At 47.0% G+C, this 17,662-nt stretch overlaps 13 non-coding genes across 13 annotated transcripts; all 13 read right to left on the reverse strand.

Annotated features, from left to right (window-relative positions):
- Positions 1–148: 148 nt before the first annotated feature.
- On the reverse strand, positions 149–260 carry TRNAL-CAA (transfer RNA leucine (anticodon CAA)). Its single transcript has 2 exons — positions 223–260; positions 149–194 (listed from the first exon to the last, which is right to left on the reverse strand). It is a non-coding gene; the product is annotated as a tRNA-Leu (tRNA).
- A 2,725-nt stretch (positions 261–2,985) lies between these two features.
- TRNAL-CAA (transfer RNA leucine (anticodon CAA)) lies at positions 2,986–3,097 on the reverse strand. The gene is made up of 2 exons: positions 3,060–3,097; positions 2,986–3,031 (listed from the first exon to the last, which is right to left on the reverse strand). It is a non-coding gene; the product is annotated as a tRNA-Leu (tRNA).
- A 288-nt stretch (positions 3,098–3,385) lies between these two features.
- TRNAV-AAC (transfer RNA valine (anticodon AAC)) lies at positions 3,386–3,458 on the reverse strand. Its single transcript has one exon. It is a non-coding gene; the product is annotated as a tRNA-Val (tRNA).
- A 2,365-nt stretch (positions 3,459–5,823) lies between these two features.
- TRNAL-CAA (transfer RNA leucine (anticodon CAA)) lies at positions 5,824–5,935 on the reverse strand. Its single transcript has 2 exons — positions 5,898–5,935; positions 5,824–5,869 (listed from the first exon to the last, which is right to left on the reverse strand). It is a non-coding gene; the product is annotated as a tRNA-Leu (tRNA).
- A 747-nt stretch (positions 5,936–6,682) lies between these two features.
- TRNAP-AGG (transfer RNA proline (anticodon AGG)) lies at positions 6,683–6,754 on the reverse strand. The gene has a single exon. It is a non-coding gene; the product is annotated as a tRNA-Pro (tRNA).
- Positions 6,755–7,195: 441 nt separating this feature from the next.
- Positions 7,196–7,268, reverse strand: TRNAV-UAC (transfer RNA valine (anticodon UAC)). Its single transcript has one exon. It is a non-coding gene; the product is annotated as a tRNA-Val (tRNA).
- Positions 7,269–8,661: 1,393 nt separating this feature from the next.
- TRNAL-CAA (transfer RNA leucine (anticodon CAA)) lies at positions 8,662–8,773 on the reverse strand. Its single transcript has 2 exons — positions 8,736–8,773; positions 8,662–8,707 (listed from the first exon to the last, which is right to left on the reverse strand). It is a non-coding gene; the product is annotated as a tRNA-Leu (tRNA).
- A 288-nt stretch (positions 8,774–9,061) lies between these two features.
- TRNAV-AAC (transfer RNA valine (anticodon AAC)) lies at positions 9,062–9,134 on the reverse strand. Its single transcript has one exon. It is a non-coding gene; the product is annotated as a tRNA-Val (tRNA).
- Positions 9,135–10,033: 899 nt separating this feature from the next.
- Positions 10,034–10,106, reverse strand: TRNAV-UAC (transfer RNA valine (anticodon UAC)). Its single transcript has one exon. It is a non-coding gene; the product is annotated as a tRNA-Val (tRNA).
- Positions 10,107–11,499: 1,393 nt separating this feature from the next.
- TRNAL-CAA (transfer RNA leucine (anticodon CAA)) lies at positions 11,500–11,611 on the reverse strand. The gene is made up of 2 exons: positions 11,574–11,611; positions 11,500–11,545 (listed from the first exon to the last, which is right to left on the reverse strand). It is a non-coding gene; the product is annotated as a tRNA-Leu (tRNA).
- Positions 11,612–12,358: 747 nt separating this feature from the next.
- On the reverse strand, positions 12,359–12,430 carry TRNAP-AGG (transfer RNA proline (anticodon AGG)). Its single transcript has one exon. It is a non-coding gene; the product is annotated as a tRNA-Pro (tRNA).
- A 1,907-nt stretch (positions 12,431–14,337) lies between these two features.
- TRNAL-CAA (transfer RNA leucine (anticodon CAA)) lies at positions 14,338–14,449 on the reverse strand. The gene is made up of 2 exons: positions 14,412–14,449; positions 14,338–14,383 (listed from the first exon to the last, which is right to left on the reverse strand). It is a non-coding gene; the product is annotated as a tRNA-Leu (tRNA).
- A 2,727-nt stretch (positions 14,450–17,176) lies between these two features.
- On the reverse strand, positions 17,177–17,288 carry TRNAL-CAA (transfer RNA leucine (anticodon CAA)). The gene is made up of 2 exons: positions 17,251–17,288; positions 17,177–17,222 (listed from the first exon to the last, which is right to left on the reverse strand). It is a non-coding gene; the product is annotated as a tRNA-Leu (tRNA).
- Positions 17,289–17,662: the final 374 nt, after the last annotated feature.

Below are 17,662 nucleotides of genomic sequence, written 5' to 3' on the forward strand. Positions count from 1 at the left end.
TCCCTTCCAGGAATACATGGAATTGTGATTGAGGGCCCAGTCTGATCGTTGGTGGATTTCTCGTCATATGTTACAGGTCCGTGCAAAGATTGTGGTGTGTGGGAATGCACTGCAAAAAACAGGACGATTTAAGGGTGTAAAAGAAACCTGTCAGAAGTGGGATTTGAACCCACGCCTCCTTGAGGAGACCAGAAGTCTCAGTTGCACTGAAGATCAAGCTTTCTTGAGTCTGGCGCCTTAGACCACTCGGCCATCCTGACAGCCTTGGGTGTGCACAGATCTGACTTTTCTGACTGCACCTGCCAATGTTTGCACTTACAACGTTCACAGCAATGTCACAAGTGTAAAGACCCCACAATACAACATGGCATGACAAAAAAAAAGCTAGGCACAAGAGCGACCACTGATGGATGCGGATTACTTTGTTTCGTCTTGCAAAAGTAAAGGAAGTTTCCCATGGCTCGCTGGGTTCAAGGACCGCCTCTTCTTAAGCTTGCATTGAGATAATAAAGTTTTAGAGGGTGCACATAAAAGCAGCTCATGCACAGTGTTTCTGCCCGGTCTCGAACCGGGGACCTTTTGCGTGTTAGGCGAACGTGATGACCACTACACTACAGAAACTCACTTGCTGTGTTTTACTGTTAGAGCAAGGTTCCTCTCAAGGGTTCTCTCTACTTCTATTCTGCTCTATCAGCAGCCACTCAGAAAGCGAGGAACAAGTGTGAAAACTGCAGAGATATCAGCCAACATACTTGCAATTAGACGTATTAAAAATTGACTTATGCAGGCATCGACAGACAAATATCTGATGCCTAAATGCCAGCAAGTACAGCTTGGGAAAGCATCACCTGGGACACACACAGACTAAGCATGAAGGCAGAAAAAGCACGGTGATCCATGTTTCTTATGAGGTTCAAAATATTTTGTGCAACAATGCGGCGAGTGTAATGAGAAATAGTCAGGCATTGTGAGTTTTGAGTAGGATTCGTATGTTTACCTCTGAAAAAGGGCTCGTCCGGGATTTGAACCCGGGACCTCTCGCACCCTAATCGAGAATCATACCCCTAGACCAACGAGCCGAGGCACACAAGAGTCGCCTTTCGCACCGGCTCCGGGGGTTATTGGCAGCGAGTTAGTGAATGCTTCACCCAAAGCAAGCAACTGCACATGCTGCTCTCTTCTGCAATATGGTTGCTGTCTTTTCCATGGCCGTCATCGAACAAGAAATGAAAATGCCTCTATCCTTCAGACATTTTGTTTGTTCTAGGTGTATGCTCTCGGTGAGGTCAATAAAACCATTTCTGCTCTCATGCCTTGCTTTCATGAAGTAGGCCCAACCTTCAGTACACAAGGACGTGCAAACGAATAGCGCAAACTATCGTCACTTCTCTTTTTGAGCTGTCACTGATACCCCTGGAGCACAGTACGTCACGCTGGTGAGGGATAGACAGCTTCCATTATCTCAGCTTTCCTATAAATTGAGAGAGTAAATGCAAACTGTGTGAAAAACAGAAAACTGCTCTTTCTGACCGGTCTCGAACCAGGGACCTTTCGCGTGTAAAGCGAACGTGATAACCACTACACTACAGAAACAGACACGCTTGCAGGAATCTTCTTGGCATGTAGTGGGCTGGAATGCACAGACCAAGGGCCAATGTCCATGAAGCTCAAAGTTGGACCCTCCTTACCCGATCTCTTTCTTTGGAAGAAAGGAACGAGGACCCCTTTTATTCCAAAAGGCGATTTTAAAACCATACCTGAAACCACACTAGAAAAACACTTTGCATTTAATTTTCCTACACTGATGGTCCACCCCAGAAAAGCAGTTGCAAAGAAGTCCGGCACTGAAATTCTATACGCCAAAAGTGGGAAATAGCGTAGAGGGAAAGGAACTTTCTCACCATACACGGCGTCTTATAGCATTGAAAAGAAGAAATGGCCCTATATAATAAGAAGCCTAAAAATAATTCCACAGTATGGGCTCGTCCGGGATTTGAATCCGGGACCTCTCGCACCCGAAGCGAGAATCATACCCCTAGACCAACGAGCCTGATTCCCCAGTTGGCATTTTAAGCAATTTCTGATGCGTCTTTCAGAAACAAAGCAGGGCTATTTGGCTGCTCTCTCTCTATGTGAACCACAAAAAGTCATGTTTTCTCTCAAGGTGTTGTTTTTTTCACTCTTGCAAGGAAGGGATCAGTCGATATCCTAGCTGCCAGAGAGCAGAAAAAAGGCGCTGATGAGAACTGTGGCACTTTCTGGCACTTGTACTCCTCTGCAAGTCCTGGACACTTGCCCCATAGACTTCCACCCCCGATGCAAGGGAGGGCCTGCCAATTCTTGCTCCTAAGACAGAGGCATTTGATTCTTGGATTCAAACACGCTCACTCAGCGCTCGATCAGGCGAGATCAGGCGAGATTTATATGAGTGGCTCGCAGGACTGAAACACTAACCTGGGAGCCCCAGGGTGGCTGAATTCCCAGGATGGCCATTTTTGGGCAAGTCACCTCCTTTCCTCCTGCCTCAATCTAGAATTGGCTGCAAATCACAAGATAGAGTTCAATGTCCGTGTGTACTGCCTACTCCCAGATACCTCTCTGTCTTCCTTATGTAAATTAAAATTCGCAAGGGGGGACCAATGACAATCTGCTCCTCCCACATAACCAGGAAGCCCTGTTGAACATGTCTGCCTGTGTTGTTGCAGGGACAGTGCCTTCTCCGCCCAAAAGGTGGCAGGAGAGCCTCACAACAAAGATGGGATCAACTGCTTAATGAGAAACCAGCACGGCAGTTTGTGGGATGGAGTGCAAATTTAACTGAAGGTGTGCCTGAGGTGTCCCTTCCAGGAATACATGGAATTGTGATTGAGGGCCCAGTCTGATCGTTGGTGGATTTCTCGTCATATGTTACAGGTCCGTGCAAAGATTGTGGTGTGTGGGAATGCACTGCAAAAAACAGGACGATTTAAGGGTGTAAAAGAAACCTGTCAGAAGTGGGATTTGAACCCACGCCTCCATGAGGAGACCAGAAGTCTCAGTTGCACTGAAGATCAAGCTCTCTTGAGTCTGGCGCCTTAGACCACTCGGCCATCCTGACAGCCTTGGGTGTGCACAGATCTGACTCTTCTGACTGCACCTGCCAATGTTTGCACTTACAACGTTCACAGCAATGTCACAAGTGTAAAGACCCCACAATACAACATGGCATGACAAAAAAAAAGCTAGGCACAAGAGCGACCACTGATGGATGCGGATTACTTTGTTTCGTCTTGCAAAAGTAAAGGAAGTTTCCCATGGCTCGCTGGGTTCAAGAACCGCCTCTTCTTAAGCTTGCATTGAGATAATAAGGTTTTAGAGGGTGCACATAAAAGCAGCTCATGCACAGTGTTTCTGCCCGGTCTCGAACCGGGGACCTTTCGCGTGTTAGGCGAACGTGATGACCACTACACTACAGAAACTCACTTGCTGTGTTTTACTGTTAGAGCAAGGTTCCTCTCAAGGGTTCTCTCTACTTCTATTCTGCTCTATCAGCAGCCACTCAGAAAGCGAGGAACAAGTGTGAAAACTGCAGAGATATCAGCCAACATACTTGCAATTAGACGTATTAAAAATTGACTTATGCAGGCATCGACAAACAAATATCTGATGCCTAAATGCCAGCAAGTACAGCTTGGGAAAGCATCATCTGGGACACACACAGACTAAGCATGAAGGCAGAAAAAGCACGGTGATCCATGTTTCTTATGAGGTTCAAAATATTTTGTGCAACAATGCGGCGAGTGTAATGAGAAATAGTCAGGCATTGTGAGTTTTGAGTAGGATTCGTATGTTTACCTCTGAAAAAGGGCTCGTCCGGGATTTGAACCCGGGACCTCTCGCACCCTAATCAAGAATCATACCCCTAGACCAACGAGCCGAGGCACACAAGAGTCGCCTTTCGCACCGGCTCCGGGGGTTATTGGCAGCGAGTTAGTGAATGTTTCACCCAAAGCAAGCAACTGCACATGCTGCTCTCTTCTGCAATATGGTTGCTGTCTTTTCCATGGCCGTCATCGAACAAGAAATGAAAATGCCTCTATCCTTCAGACATTTTGTTTGTTCTAGGTGTATGCTCTCGGTGAGGTCAATAAAACCATTTCTGCTCTCATGCCTTGCTTTCATGAAGTAGGCCCAACCTTCAGTACACAAGGACGTGCAAACGAATAGCGCAAACTATCGTCACTTCTCTTTTTGAGCTGTCACTGATACCCCTGGAGCACAGTACGTCACGCTGGTGAGGGATAGACAGCTTCCATTATCTCAGCTTTCCTATAAATTGAGAGAGTAAATGCACACTGTGTGAAAAACAGAAAACTGCTCTTTCTGCCCGGTCTCGAACCAGGGACCTTTCGCGTGTAAAGCGAACGTGATAACCACTACACTACAGAAACAGACACGCTTGCAGGAATCTTCTTGGCATGTAGTGGGCTGGAATGCACAGACCAAGGGCCAATGTCCATGAAGCTCAAAGTTGGACCCTCCTTGCCCGATCTCTTTCTTTGGAAGAAAGGAACGAGGACCACTTTTATTCCAAAAGGCGATTTTAAAACCATACCTGAAACCACACTAGAAAAACACTTTGCATTTAATTTTCCTACACTGATGGTCCACCCCAGAAAAGCAGTTGCAAAGAAGTCCGGCACTGAAATTCTATACGCCAAAAGTGGGAAATAGCGTAGAGGGAAAGGAACTTTCTCACCATACACGGCGTCTTATAGCATTGAAAAGAAGAAATGGCCCTATATAATAAGAAGCCTAAAAATAATTCCACAGCATGGGCTCGTCCTTGATTTGAATCCGGGACCTCTCGCACCCGAAGCGAGAATCATACCCCTAGACCAACGAGCCTGATTCCCCAGTTGGCATTTTAAGCAATTTCTGATGCGTCTTTCAGAAACAAAGCAGGGCTATTTGGCTGCTCTCTCTCTATGTGAACCACACAAAGTCATGTTTTCTCTCAAGGTGTTGTTTTTTTCACTCTTGCAAGGAAGGGATCAGTCGATATCCTAGCTGCCAGAGAGCAGAAAAAAGGCGCTGATGAGAACTGTGGCACTTTCTGGCACTTGTACTCCTCTGCAAGTCCTGGACACTTGCCCCATAGACTTCCACCCCAGATGCAAGGGAGGGCCTGCCAATTCTTGCTCCTAAGACAGAGGCATTTGATTCTTGGATTCAAACACGCTCACTCAGCGCTCGATCAGGCTCGATCAGGCGAGATTTATATGAGTGGCTCGCAGGACTGAAACACTAACCTGGGAGCCCCAGGGTGGCTGAATTCCCAGGATGGCCATTTTTGGGCAAGTCACCTCCTTTCCTCCTGCCTCAATCTAGAATTGGCTGCAAATCACAAGATAGAGTTCAATGTCCGTGTGTACTGCCTACTCCCAGATACCTCTCTGTCTTCCTTATGTAAATTAAAATTCGCAAGGGGGGACCAATGACAATCTGCTCCTCCCACATAACCAGGAAGCCCTGTTGAACATGTCTGCCTGTGTTGTTGCAGGGACAGTGCCTTCTCCGCCCAAAAGGTGGCAGGAGAGCCTCACGACAAAGATGGGATCAACTGCTTAATGAGAAACCAGCACGGCAGTTTGTGTGATGGAGTGCAAATTTAACGGAAGGTGTGCCTGAGGTGTCCCTTCCAGGAATACATGGAATTGTGATTGAGGGCCCAGCCTGATCGTTGGTGGATTTCTCGTCATATGTTACAGGTCCGTGCAAAGATTGTGGTGTGTGGGGAATGCACTGCAAAAAACAGGACGATTTAAGGGTGTAAAAGAAACCTGTCAGAAGTGGGATTTGAACCCACGCCTCCATGAGGAGACCAGAAGTCTCAGTTGCACTGAAGATCAAGCTCTCTTGAGTCTGGCGCCTTAGACCACTCGGCCATCCTGACAGCCCTGGGTGTGCACAGATCTGACACTTCTGACTGCACCTGCCAATGTTTGCACTTACAACATTCACAGCAATGTCACAAGTGTAAAGACCCCACAATACAACATGGCATGACAAAAAAAAAGCTAGGCACAAGAGCGACCACTGATGGATGCGGATTACTTTGTTTCGTCTTGCAAAAGTAAAGGAAGTTTCCCATGGCTCGCTGGGTTCAAGGACCGCCTCTTCTTAAGCTTGCATTGAGATAATAAGGTTTTAGAGGGTGCACATAAAAGCAGCTCATGCACAGTGTTTCTGCCCGGTCTCGAACCGGGGACCTTTCGCGTGTTAGGTGAATGTGATGACCACTACACTACAGAAACTCACTTGCTGTGTTTTACTGTTAGAGCAAGGTTCCTCTCAAGGGTTCTCTCTACTTCTATTCTGCTGTATCAGCAGCCACTCAGAAAGCGAGGAGCAAGTGTGAAAACTGCAGAGATATCAGCCAACATACTTGCAATTAGACGTATTAAAAATTGACTTATGCAGGCATCGACAGACAAATATCTGATGCCTAAATGCCAGCAAGTACAGCTTGGGAAAGCATCACCTGGGACACACACAGACTAAGCATGAAGGCAGAAAAAGCATGGTGATCCATGTTTCTTATGAGGTTCAAAATATTTTGTGCAACAATGCGGCGAGTGTAATGAGAAATAGTCAGGCATTGTGAGTTTTGAGTAGGATTCGTATGTTTACCTCTGAAAAAGGGCTCGTCCGGGATTTGAACCCGGGACCTCTCGCACCCTAAGCGAGAATCATACCCCTAGACCAACGAGCCGAGGCACACAAGAGTTGCCTTTCGCACCGGCTCCGGGGGTTATTGGCAGCGAGTTAGTGAATGCTTCACCCAAAGCAAGCAACTGCACATGCTGCTCTCTTGTGCAATATGGTTGCTGTCTTTTCCATGGCCGTCATCGAACAAGAAATGAAAATGCCTCTATCCTTCAGACATTTTGTTTGTTCTAGGTGTATGCTCTCGGTGAGGTCAATAAAACCATTTCTGCTCTCATGCCTTGCTTTCATGAAGTAGGCCCAACCTTCAGTACACAAGGACGTGCAAACGAATAGCGCAAACTATCGTCACTTCTCTTTTTGAGCTGTCACTGATGCCCCTGGAGCACAGTACATCACGCTGGTGAGGGTTAGACAGCTTCCATTATCTCAGCTTTCCTATAAGTTGAGAGAGTAAATGCAAACTGTGTGAAAAACAGAAAGCTGCTGTTTCTGCCCGGTCTCGAACCAGGGACCTTTCACGTGTAAAGCGAACGTGATAACCACTACACTACAGAAACAGACACGCTTGCAGGAATCTTCTTGGCATGTAGTGGGCTGGAATGCACAGACCAAGGGCCAATGTCCATGAAGCTCAAAGTTGGACCCTCCTTACCCGATCTCTTTCTTTGGAAGAAAGGAACGAGGACCCCTTTTATTCCAAAAGGCGATTTTAAAACCATACCTGAAACCACACTAGAAAAACACTTTGCATTTAATTTTCCTACACTGATGGTCCACCCCAGAAAAGCAGTTGCAAAGAAGTCCGGCACTGAAATTCTATACGCCAAAAGTGGGAAATAGCGTAGAGGGAAAGGAACTTTCTCACCATACACGGCGTCTTATAGCATTGAAAAGAAGAAATGGCCCTATATAATAAGCAGCCTAAAAATAATTCCACAGCATGGGCTCGTCCGGGATTTGAATCCGGGACCTCTCGCACCCGAAGCGAGAATCATACCCCTAGACCAACGAGCCTGATTCCCCAGTTGGCATTTTAAGCAATTTCTGATGCGTCTTTCAGAAACAAAGCAGGGCTATTTGGCTGCTCTCTCTCTATGTGAACCACAAAAAGTCATGTTTTCTCTCAAGGTGTTGTTTTTTTCACTTTTGCAAGGAAGGGATCAGTCGATATCCTAGCTGCCAGAGAGCAGAAAAAAGGCGCTGATGAGAACTGTGGCACTTTCTGGCACTTGTACTCCTCTGCAAGTCCTGGACACTTGCCCCATAGACTTCCACCCCAGATGCAAGGGAGGGCCTGCCAATTCTTGCTCCTAAGACAGAGGCATTTGATTCTTGGATTCAAACACGCTCACTCAGCGCTCGATCAGGCTCGATCAGGCGAGATTTATATGACTGGCTCGCAGGACTGAAACACTAACCTGGGAGCCCCAGGGTGGCTGAATTCCCAGGATGGCCATTTTTGGGCAAGTCACCTCCTTTCCTCCTGCCTCAATCTAGAATTGGCTGCAAATCACAAGATAGAGTTCAATGTCCGTGTGTACTGCCTACTCCCAGATACCTCTCTGTCTTCCTTATGTAAATTAAAATTCGCAAGGGGGGACCAATGACAATCTGCTCCTCCCACATAACCTGGAAGCCCTGTTGAACATGTCTGCCTGTGTTGTTGCAGGGACAGTGCCTTCTCCGCCCAAAAGGTGGCAGGAGAGCCTCACAACAAAGATGGGATCAACTGCTTAATGAGAAACCAGCACGGCAGTTTGTGTGATGGAGTGCAAATTTAACGGAAGGTGTGCCTGAGGTGTCCCTTCCAGGAATACATGGAATTGTGATTGAGGGCCCAGCCTGATCGTTGGTGGATTTCTCGTCATATGTTACAGGTCCGTGCAAAGATTGTGGTGTGTGGGGAATGCACTGCAAAAAACAGGACGATTTAAGGGTGTAAAAGAAACCTGTCAGAAGTGGGATTTGAACCCACGCCTCCATGAGGAGACCAGAAGTCTCAGTTGCACTGAAGATCAAACTCTCTTGAGTCTGGCGCCTTAGACCACTCGGCCATCCTGACAGCCCTGGGTGTGCACAGATCTGACTCTTCTGACTGCACCTGCCAATGTTTGCACTTACAACGTTCACAGTTATGTCACAAGTGTAAAGACCCCACAATACAACATGGCATGACAAAAAAAAAGCTAGGCACAAGAGCGACCACTGATGGATGCGGATTACTTTGTTTCGTCTTGCAAAAGTAAAGGAAGTTTCCCATGGCTCGCTGGGTTCAAGGACCGCCTCTTCTTAAGCTTGCATTGAGATAATAAGGTTTTAGAGGGTGCACATAAAAGCAGCTCATGCACAGTGTTTCTGCCCGGTTTCGAACCGGGGACCTTTCGCGTGTTAGGCGAACGTGATGACCACTACACTACAGAAACTCACTTGCTGTGTTTTACTGTTAGAGCAAGGTTCCTCTCAAGGGTTCTCTCTACTTCTATTCTGCTGTATCAGCAGCCACTCAGAAAGCGAGGAGCAAGTGTGAAAACTGCAGAGATATCAGCCAACATACTTGCAATTAGACGTATTAAAAATTGACTTATGCAGGCATCGACAGACAAATATCTGATGCCTAAATGCCAGCAAGTACAGCTTGGGAAAGCATCACCTGGGACACACACAGACTAAGCATGAAGGCAGAAAAAGCATGGTGATCCATGTTTCTTATGAGGTTCAAAATATTTTGTGCAACAATGCGGCGAGTGTAATGAGAAATAGTCAGGCATTGTGAGTTTTGAGTAGGATTCGTATGTTTACCTCTGAAAAAGGGCTCGTACGGGATTTGAACCCGGGACCTCTCGCACCCTAAGCGAGAATCATACCCCTAGACCAACGAGCCGAGGCACACAAGAGTCGCCTTTCGCACCGGCTCTGGGGGTTATTGGCAGCGAGTTAGTGAATGCTTCACCCAAAGCAAGCAACTGCACATGCTGCTCTCTTCTGCAATATGGTTGCTGTCTTTTCCATGGCCGTCATCGAACAAGAAATGAAAATACCTCTATCCTTCAGACATTTTGTTTGTTCTAGGTGTATGCTCTCGGTGAGGTCAATAAAACCATTTCTGCTCTCATGCCTTGCTTTCATGAAGTAGGCCCAACCTTCAGTACACAAGGACGTGCAAACGAATAGCGCAAACTATCGTCACTTCTCTTTTTGAGCTGTCACTGATACCCCTGGTGCACAGTACGTCACGCTGGTGAGGGATAGACAGCTTCCATTATCTCAGCTTTCCTATAAATTGAGAGAGTAAATGCAAACTGTGTGAAAAACAGAAAGCTGCTGTTTCTGCCCGGTCTCGAACCAGGGACCTTTCGCGTGTAAAGCGAACGTGATAACCACTACACTACAGAAACAGACACGCTTGCAGGAATCTTCTTGGCATGTAGTGGGCTGGAATGCACAGACCAAGGGCCAATGTCCATGAAGCTCAAAGTTGGACCCTCCTTACCCGATCTCTTTCTTTGGAAGAAAGGAACGAGGACCCCTTTTATTCCAAAAGGCGATTTTAAAACCATACCTGAAACCACACTAGAAAAACACTTTGCATTTAATTTTCCTACACTGATGGTCCACCCCAGAAAAGCAGTTGCAAAGAAGTCCGGCACTGAAATTCTATACGCCAAAAGTGGGAAATAGCGTAGAGGGAAAGGAACTTTCTCACCATACACGGCGTCTTATAGCATTGAAAAGAAGAAATGGCCCTATATAATAAGAAGCCTAAAAATAATTCGACAGCATGGGCTCGTCCGGGATTTGAATCCGGGACCTCTCGCACCCGAAGCGAGAATCATACCCCTAGACCAACGAGCCTGATTCCCCAGTTGGCATTTTAAGCAATTTCTGATGCGTCTTTCAGAAACAAAGCAGGGCTATTTGGCTGCTCTCTCTCTATGTGAACCACAAAAAGTCATGTTTTCTCTCAAGGTGTTGTTTTTTTCACTCTTGCAAGGAAGGGATCAGTCGATATCCTAGCTGCCAGAGAGCAGAAAAAAGGCGCTGATGAGAACTGTGGCACTTTCTGGCACTTGTACTCCTCTGCAAGTCCTGGACACTTGCCCCATAGACTTCCACCCCAGATGCAAGGGAGGGCCTGCCAATTCTTGCTCCTAAGACAGAGGCATTTGATTCTTGGATTCAAACACGCTCACTCAGCGCTCGATCAGGCTCGATCAGGCGAGATTTATATGAGTGGCTCGCAGGACTGAAACACTAACCTGGGAGCCCCAGGGTGGCTGAATTCTCAGGATGGCCATTTTTGGGCAAGTCACCTCCTTTCCTCCTGCCTCAATCTAGAATTGGCTGCAAATCACAAGATAGAGTTCAATGTCCGTGTGTACTGCCTACTCCCAGATACCTCTCTGTCTTCCTTATGTAAATTAAAATTCGCAAGGGGGGACCAATGACAATCTGCTCCTCCCACATAACCTGGAAGCCCTGTTGAACATGTCTGCCTGTGTTGTTGCAGGGACAGTGCCTTCTCCGCCCAAAAGGTGGCAGGAGAGCCTCACAACAAAGATGGGATCAACTGCTTAATGAGAAACCAGCACGGCAGTTTGTGTGATGGAGTGCAAATTTAACGGAAGGTGTGCCTGAGGTGTCCCTTCCAGGAATACATGGAATTGTGATTGAGGGCCCAGCCTGATCGTTGGTGGATTTCTCGTCATATGTTACAGGTCCGTGCAAAGATTGTGGTGTGTGGGGAATGCACTGCAAAAAACAGGACGATTTAAGGGTGTAAAAGAAACCTGTCAGAAGTGGGATTTGAACCCACGCCTCCATGAGGAGACCAGAAGTCTCAGTTGCACTGAAGATCAAATTCTCTTGAGTCTGGCGCCTTAGACCACTCGGCCATCCTGACAGCCCTGGGTGTGCACAGATCTGACTCTTCTGACTGCACCTGCCAATGTTTGCACTTACAACGTTCACAGCAATGTCACAAGTGTAAAGACCCCACAATACAACATGGCATGACAAAAAAAAAGCTAGGCACAAGAGCGACCACTGATGGATGCGGATTACTTTGTTTCGTCTTGCAAAAGTAAAGGAAGTTTCCCATGGCTCGCTGGGTTCAAGGACCGCCTCTTCTTAAGCTTGCATTGAGATAATAAGGTTTTAGAGGGTGCACATAAAAGCAGCTCATGCACAGTGTTTCTGCCCAGTCTCGAACCGGGGACCTTTCGCGTGTTAGGCGAACGTGATGACCACTACACTACAGAAACTCACTTGCTGTGTTTTACTGTTAGAGCAAGGTTCCTCTCAAGGGTTCTCTCTACTTCTATTCTGCTGTATCAGCAGCCACTCAGAAAGCGAGGAGCAAGTGTGAAAACTGCAGAGATATCAGCCAACATACTTGCAATTAGACGTATTAAAAATTGACTTATACAGGCATCGACAGACAAATATCTGATGCCTAAATGCCAGCAAGTACAGCTTGGGAAAGCATCACCTGGGACACACACAGACTAAGCATGAAGGCAGAAAAAGCACGGTGATCCATGTTTCTTATGAGGTTCAAAATATTTTGTGCAACAATGCGGCGAGTGTAATGAGAAATAGTCAGGCATTGTGAGTTTTGAGTAGGATTCGTATGTTTACCTCTGAAAAAGGGCTCGTCCGGGATTTGAACCCGGGACCTCTCGCACCCTAAGCGAGAATCATACCCCTAGACCAACGAGCCGAGGCACACAAGAGTTGCCTTTCGCACCGGCTCCGGGGGTTATTGGCAGCGAGTTAGTGAATGCTTCACCCAAAGCAAGCAACTGCACATGCTGCTCTCTTCTGCAATATGGTTGCTGTCTTTTCCATGGCCGTCATCGAACAAGAAATGAAAATGCCTCTATCCTTCAGACATTTTGTTTGTTCTAGGTGTATGCTCTCGGTGAGGTCAATAAAACCATTTCTGCTCTCATGCCTTGCTTTCATGAAGTAGGCCCAACCTTCAGTACACAAGGACGCGCAAACGAATAGCGCAAACTATCGTCACTTCTCTTTTTGAGCTGTCACTGATACCCCTGGAGCAAAGTACGTCACGCTGGTGAGGGATAGACAGCTTCCATTATCTCAGCTTTCCTATAAATTGAGAGAGTAAATGCAAACTGTGTGAAAAACAGAAAACTGCTCTTTCTGCCCGGTCTCGAACCAGGGACCTTTCGCGTGTAAAGCGAACGTGATAACCACTACACTACAGAAACAGACACGCTTGCAGGAATCTTCTTGGCATGTAGTGGGCTGGAATGCACAGACCAAGGGCCAATGTCCATGAAGCTCAAAGTTGGACCCTCCTTACCCGATCTCTTTCTTTGGAAGAAAGGAACGAGGACCCCTTTTATTCCAAAAGGCGATTTTAAAACCATACCTGAAACCACACTAGAAAAACACTTTGCATTTAATTTTCCTACACTGATGGTCCACCCCAGAAAAGCAGTTGCAAAGAAGTCCGGCACTGAAATTCTATACGCCAAAAGTGGGAAATAGCGTAGAGGGAAAGGAACTTTCTCACCATACACGGCGTCTTATAGCATTGAAAAGAAGAAATGGCCCTATATAATAAGAAGCCTAAAAATAATTCCACAGCATGGGCTCGTCCGGGATTTGAATCCGGGACCTCTCGCACCCGAAGCGAGAATCATACCCCTAGACCAACGAGCCTGATTCCCCAGTTGGCATTTTAAGCAATTTCTGATGCGTCTTTCAGAAACAAAGCAGGGCTATTTGGCTGCTCTCTCTCTATGTGAACCACAAAAAGTCATGTTTTCTCTCAAGGTGTTGTTTTTTTCACTCTTGCAAGGAAGGGATCAGTCGATATCCTAGCTGCCAGAGAGCAGAAAAAAGGCGCTGATGAGAACTGTGGCACTTTCTGGCACTTCTACTCCTCTGCAAGTCCTGGACACTTGCCCCATAGACTTCCACCCCAGATGCAAGGGAGGGCCTGCCAATTCTTGCTCCTAAGACAGAGGCATTTGATTCTTGGATTCAAACACGCTCACTCAGCGCTCGATCAGGCTGGATCAGGCGAGATTTATATGAGTGGCTCGCAGGACTGAAACACTAACCTGGGAGCCCCAGGGTGGCTGAATTCCCAGGATGGCCATTTTTGGGCAAGTCACCTCCTTTCCTCCTGCCTCAATCTAGAATTGGCTGCAAATCACAAGATAGAGTTCAATGTCCGTGTGTACTGCCTACTCCCAGATACCTCTCTGTCTTCCTTATGTAAATTAAAATTCGCAAGGGGGGACCAATGACAATCTGCTCCTCCCACATAACCAGGAAGCCCTGTTGAACATGTCTGCCTGTGTTGTTGCAGGGACAGTGCCTTCTCCGCCCAAAAGGTGGCAGGAGAGCCTCACAACAAAGATGGGATCAACTGCTTAATGAGAAACCAGCACGGCAGTTTGTGTGATGGAGTGCAAATTTAACGGAAGGTGTGCCTGAGGTGTCCCTTCCAGGAATACATGGAATTGTGATTGAGGGCCCAGCCTGATCGTTGGTGGATTTCTCGTCATATGTTACAGGTCCGTGCAAAGATTGTGGTGTGTGGGGAATGCACTGCAAAAAACAGGACGATTTAAGGGTGTAAAAGAAACCTGTCAGAAGTGGGATTTGAACCCACGCCTCCATGAGGAGACCAGAAGTCTCAGTTGCACTGAAGATCAAGCTCTCTTGAGTCTGGCGCCTTAGACCACTCGGCCATCCTGACAGCCCTGGGTGTGCACAGATCTGACTCTTCTGACTGCACCTGCCAATGTTTGCACTTACAACGTTCACAGCAATGTCACAAGTGTAAAGACCCCACAATACAACATGGCATGACAAAAAAAAAGCTAGGCACAAGAGCGACCACTGATGGATGCGGATTACTTTGTTTCGTCTTGCAAAAGTAAAGGAAGTTTCCCATGGCTCGCTGGGTTCAAGGACCGCCTCTTCTTAAGCTTGCATTGAGATAATAAGGTTTTAGAGGGTGCACATAAAAGCAGCTCATGCACAGTGTTTCTGCCCAGTCTCGAACCGGGGACCTTTCGCGTGTTAGGCGAACGTGATGACCACTACACTACAGAAACTCACTTGCTGTGTTTTACTGTTAGAGCAAGGTTCCTCTCAAGGGTTCTCTCTACTTCTATTCTGCTGTATCAGCAGCCACTCAGAAAGCGAGGAGCAAGTGTGAAAACTGCAGAGATATCAGCCAACATACTTGCAATTAGACGTATTAAAAATTGACTTATACAGGCATCGACAGACAAATATCTGATGCCTAAATGCCAGCAAGTACAGCTTGGGAAAGCATCACTTGGGACACACACAGACTAAGCATGAAGGCAGAAAAAGCACGGTGATCCATGTTTCTTATGAGGTTCAAAATATTTTGTGCAACAATGCGGCGAGTGTAATGAGAAATAGTCAGGCATTGTGAGTTTTGAGTAGGATTCGTATGTTTACCTCTGAAAAAGGGCTCGTCCGGGATTTGAACCCGGGACCTCTCGCACCCTAATCGAGAATCATACCCCTAGACCAACGAGCCGAGGCACACAAGAGTCGCCTTTCGCACCGGCTCCGGGGGTTATTGGCAGCGAGTTAGTGAATGCTTCACCCAAAGCAAGCAACTGCACATGCTGCTCTCTTCTGCAATATGGTTGCTGTCTTTTCCATGGCCGTCATCGAACAAGAAATTAAAATGCCTCTATCCTTCAGACATTTTGTTTGTTCTAGGTGTATGCTCTCGGTGAGGTCAATAAAACCATTTCTGCTCTCATGCCTTGCTTTCATGAAGTAGGCCCAACCTTCAGTACACAAGGACGTGCAAACGAATAGCGCAAACTATCGTCACTTCTCTTTTTGAGCTGTCACTGATACCCCTGGAGCACAGTACGTCACGCTGGTGAGGGATAGACAGCTTCCATTATCTCAGCTTTCCTATAAATTGAGAGAGTAAATGCAAACTGTGTGAAAAACAGAAAACTGCTCTTTCTGCCCGGTCTCGAACCAGGGACCTTTCGCGTGTAAAGCGAACGTGATAACCACTACACTACAGAAACAGACACGCTTGCAGGAATCTTCTTGGCATGTAGTGGGCTGGAATGCACAGACCAAGGGCCAATGTCCATGAAGCTCAAAGTTGGACCCTCCTTACCCGATCTCTTTCTTTGGAAGAAAGGAACGAGGACCACTTTTATTCCAAAAGGCGGTTTTAAAACCATACCTGAAACCACACTAGAAAAACACTTTGCATTTAATTTTCCTACACTGATGGTCCACCCCAGAAAAGCAGTTGCAAAGAAGTCCGGCACTGAAATTCTATGCGCCAAAAGTGGGAAATAGCGTAGAGGGAAAAGGAACTTTCCCACCATACACGGCGTCTTATAGCATTGAAAAGAAGAAATGGCCCTATATAATAAGAAGCCTAAAAATAATTCCACAGCATGGGCTCGTCCGGGATTTGAATCCGGGACCTCTCGCACCCGAAGCGAGAATCATACCCCTAGACCAACGAGCCTGATTCCCCAGTTGGCATTTTAAGCAATTTCTGATGCGTCTTTCAGAAACAAAGCAGGGCTATTTGGCTGCTCTCTCTCTATGTGAACCACAAAAAGTCATGTTTTCTCTCAAGGTGTTGTTTTTTTCACTCTTGCAAGGAAGGGATCAGTCGATATCCTAGCTGCCAGAGAGCAGAAAAAAGGCGCTGATGAGAACTGTGGCACTTTCTGGCACTTGTACTCCTCTGCAAGTCCTGGACACTTGCCCCATAGACTTCCACCCCAGATGCAAGGGAGGGCCTGCCAATTCTTGCTCCTAAGACAGAGGCATTTGATTCTTGGATTCAAACACGCTCACTCAGCGCTCGATCAGGCTCGATCAGGCGAGATTTATATGAGTGGCTCGCAGGACTGAAACACTAACCTGGGAGCCCCAGGGTGGCTGAATTCCCAGGATGGCCATTTTTGGGCAAGTCACCTCCTTTCCTCCTGCCTCAATCTAGAATTGGCTGCAAATCACAAGATAGAGTTCAATGTCCGTGTGTACTGCCTACTCCCAGATACCTCTCTGTCTTCCTTATGTAAATTAAAATTCGCAAGGGGGGACCAATGACAATCTGCTCCTCCCACATAACCAGGAAGCCCTGTTGAACATGTCTGCCTGTGTTGTTGCAGGGACAGTGCCTTCTCCGCCCAAAAGGTGGCAGGAGAGCCTCACAACAAAGATGGGATCAACTGCTTAATGAGAAACCAGCACGGCAGTTTGTGTGATGGAGTGCAAATTTAACGGAAGGTGTGCCTGAGGTGTCCCTTCCAGGAATACATGGAATTGTGATTGAGGGCCCAGCCTGATCGTTGGTGGATTTCTCGTCATATGTTACAGGTCCGTGCAAAGATTGTGGTGTGTGGGGAATGCACTGCAAAAAACAGGACGATTTAAGGGTGTAAAAGAAACCTGTCAGAAGTGGGATTTGAACCCACGCCTCCATGAGGAGACCAGAAGTCTCAGTTGCACTGAAGATCAAGCTCTCTTGAGTCTGGCGCCTTAGACCACTCGGCCATCCTGACAGCCCTGGGTGTGCACAGATCTGACTCTTCTGACTGCACCTGCCAATGTTTGCACTTACAACGTTCACAGCAATGTCACAAGTGTAAAGACCCCACAATACAACATGGCATGACATAAAAAAGCTAGGCACAAGAGCGACCACTGATGGATGCGGATTACTTTGTTTCGTCTTGCAAAAGTAAAGGAAGTTTCCCATGGCTCGCTGGGTTCAAGGACCGCCTCTTCTTAAGCTTGCATTGAGATAATAAGGTTTTAGAGGGTGCACATAAAAGCAGCTCATGCACAGTGTTTCTGCCCGGTCTCGAACCAGGGACCTTTCGCGTGTTAGGTGAACGTGATGACCACTACACTACAGAAACTCACTTGCTGTGTT

The sequence above is a fragment of the Triturus cristatus genome, chromosome 10 (genome assembly GCF_964204655.1).
Source record: "Triturus cristatus chromosome 10, aTriCri1.1, whole genome shotgun sequence".
NCBI lineage: Eukaryota > Metazoa > Chordata > Amphibia > Caudata > Salamandridae > Triturus > Triturus cristatus.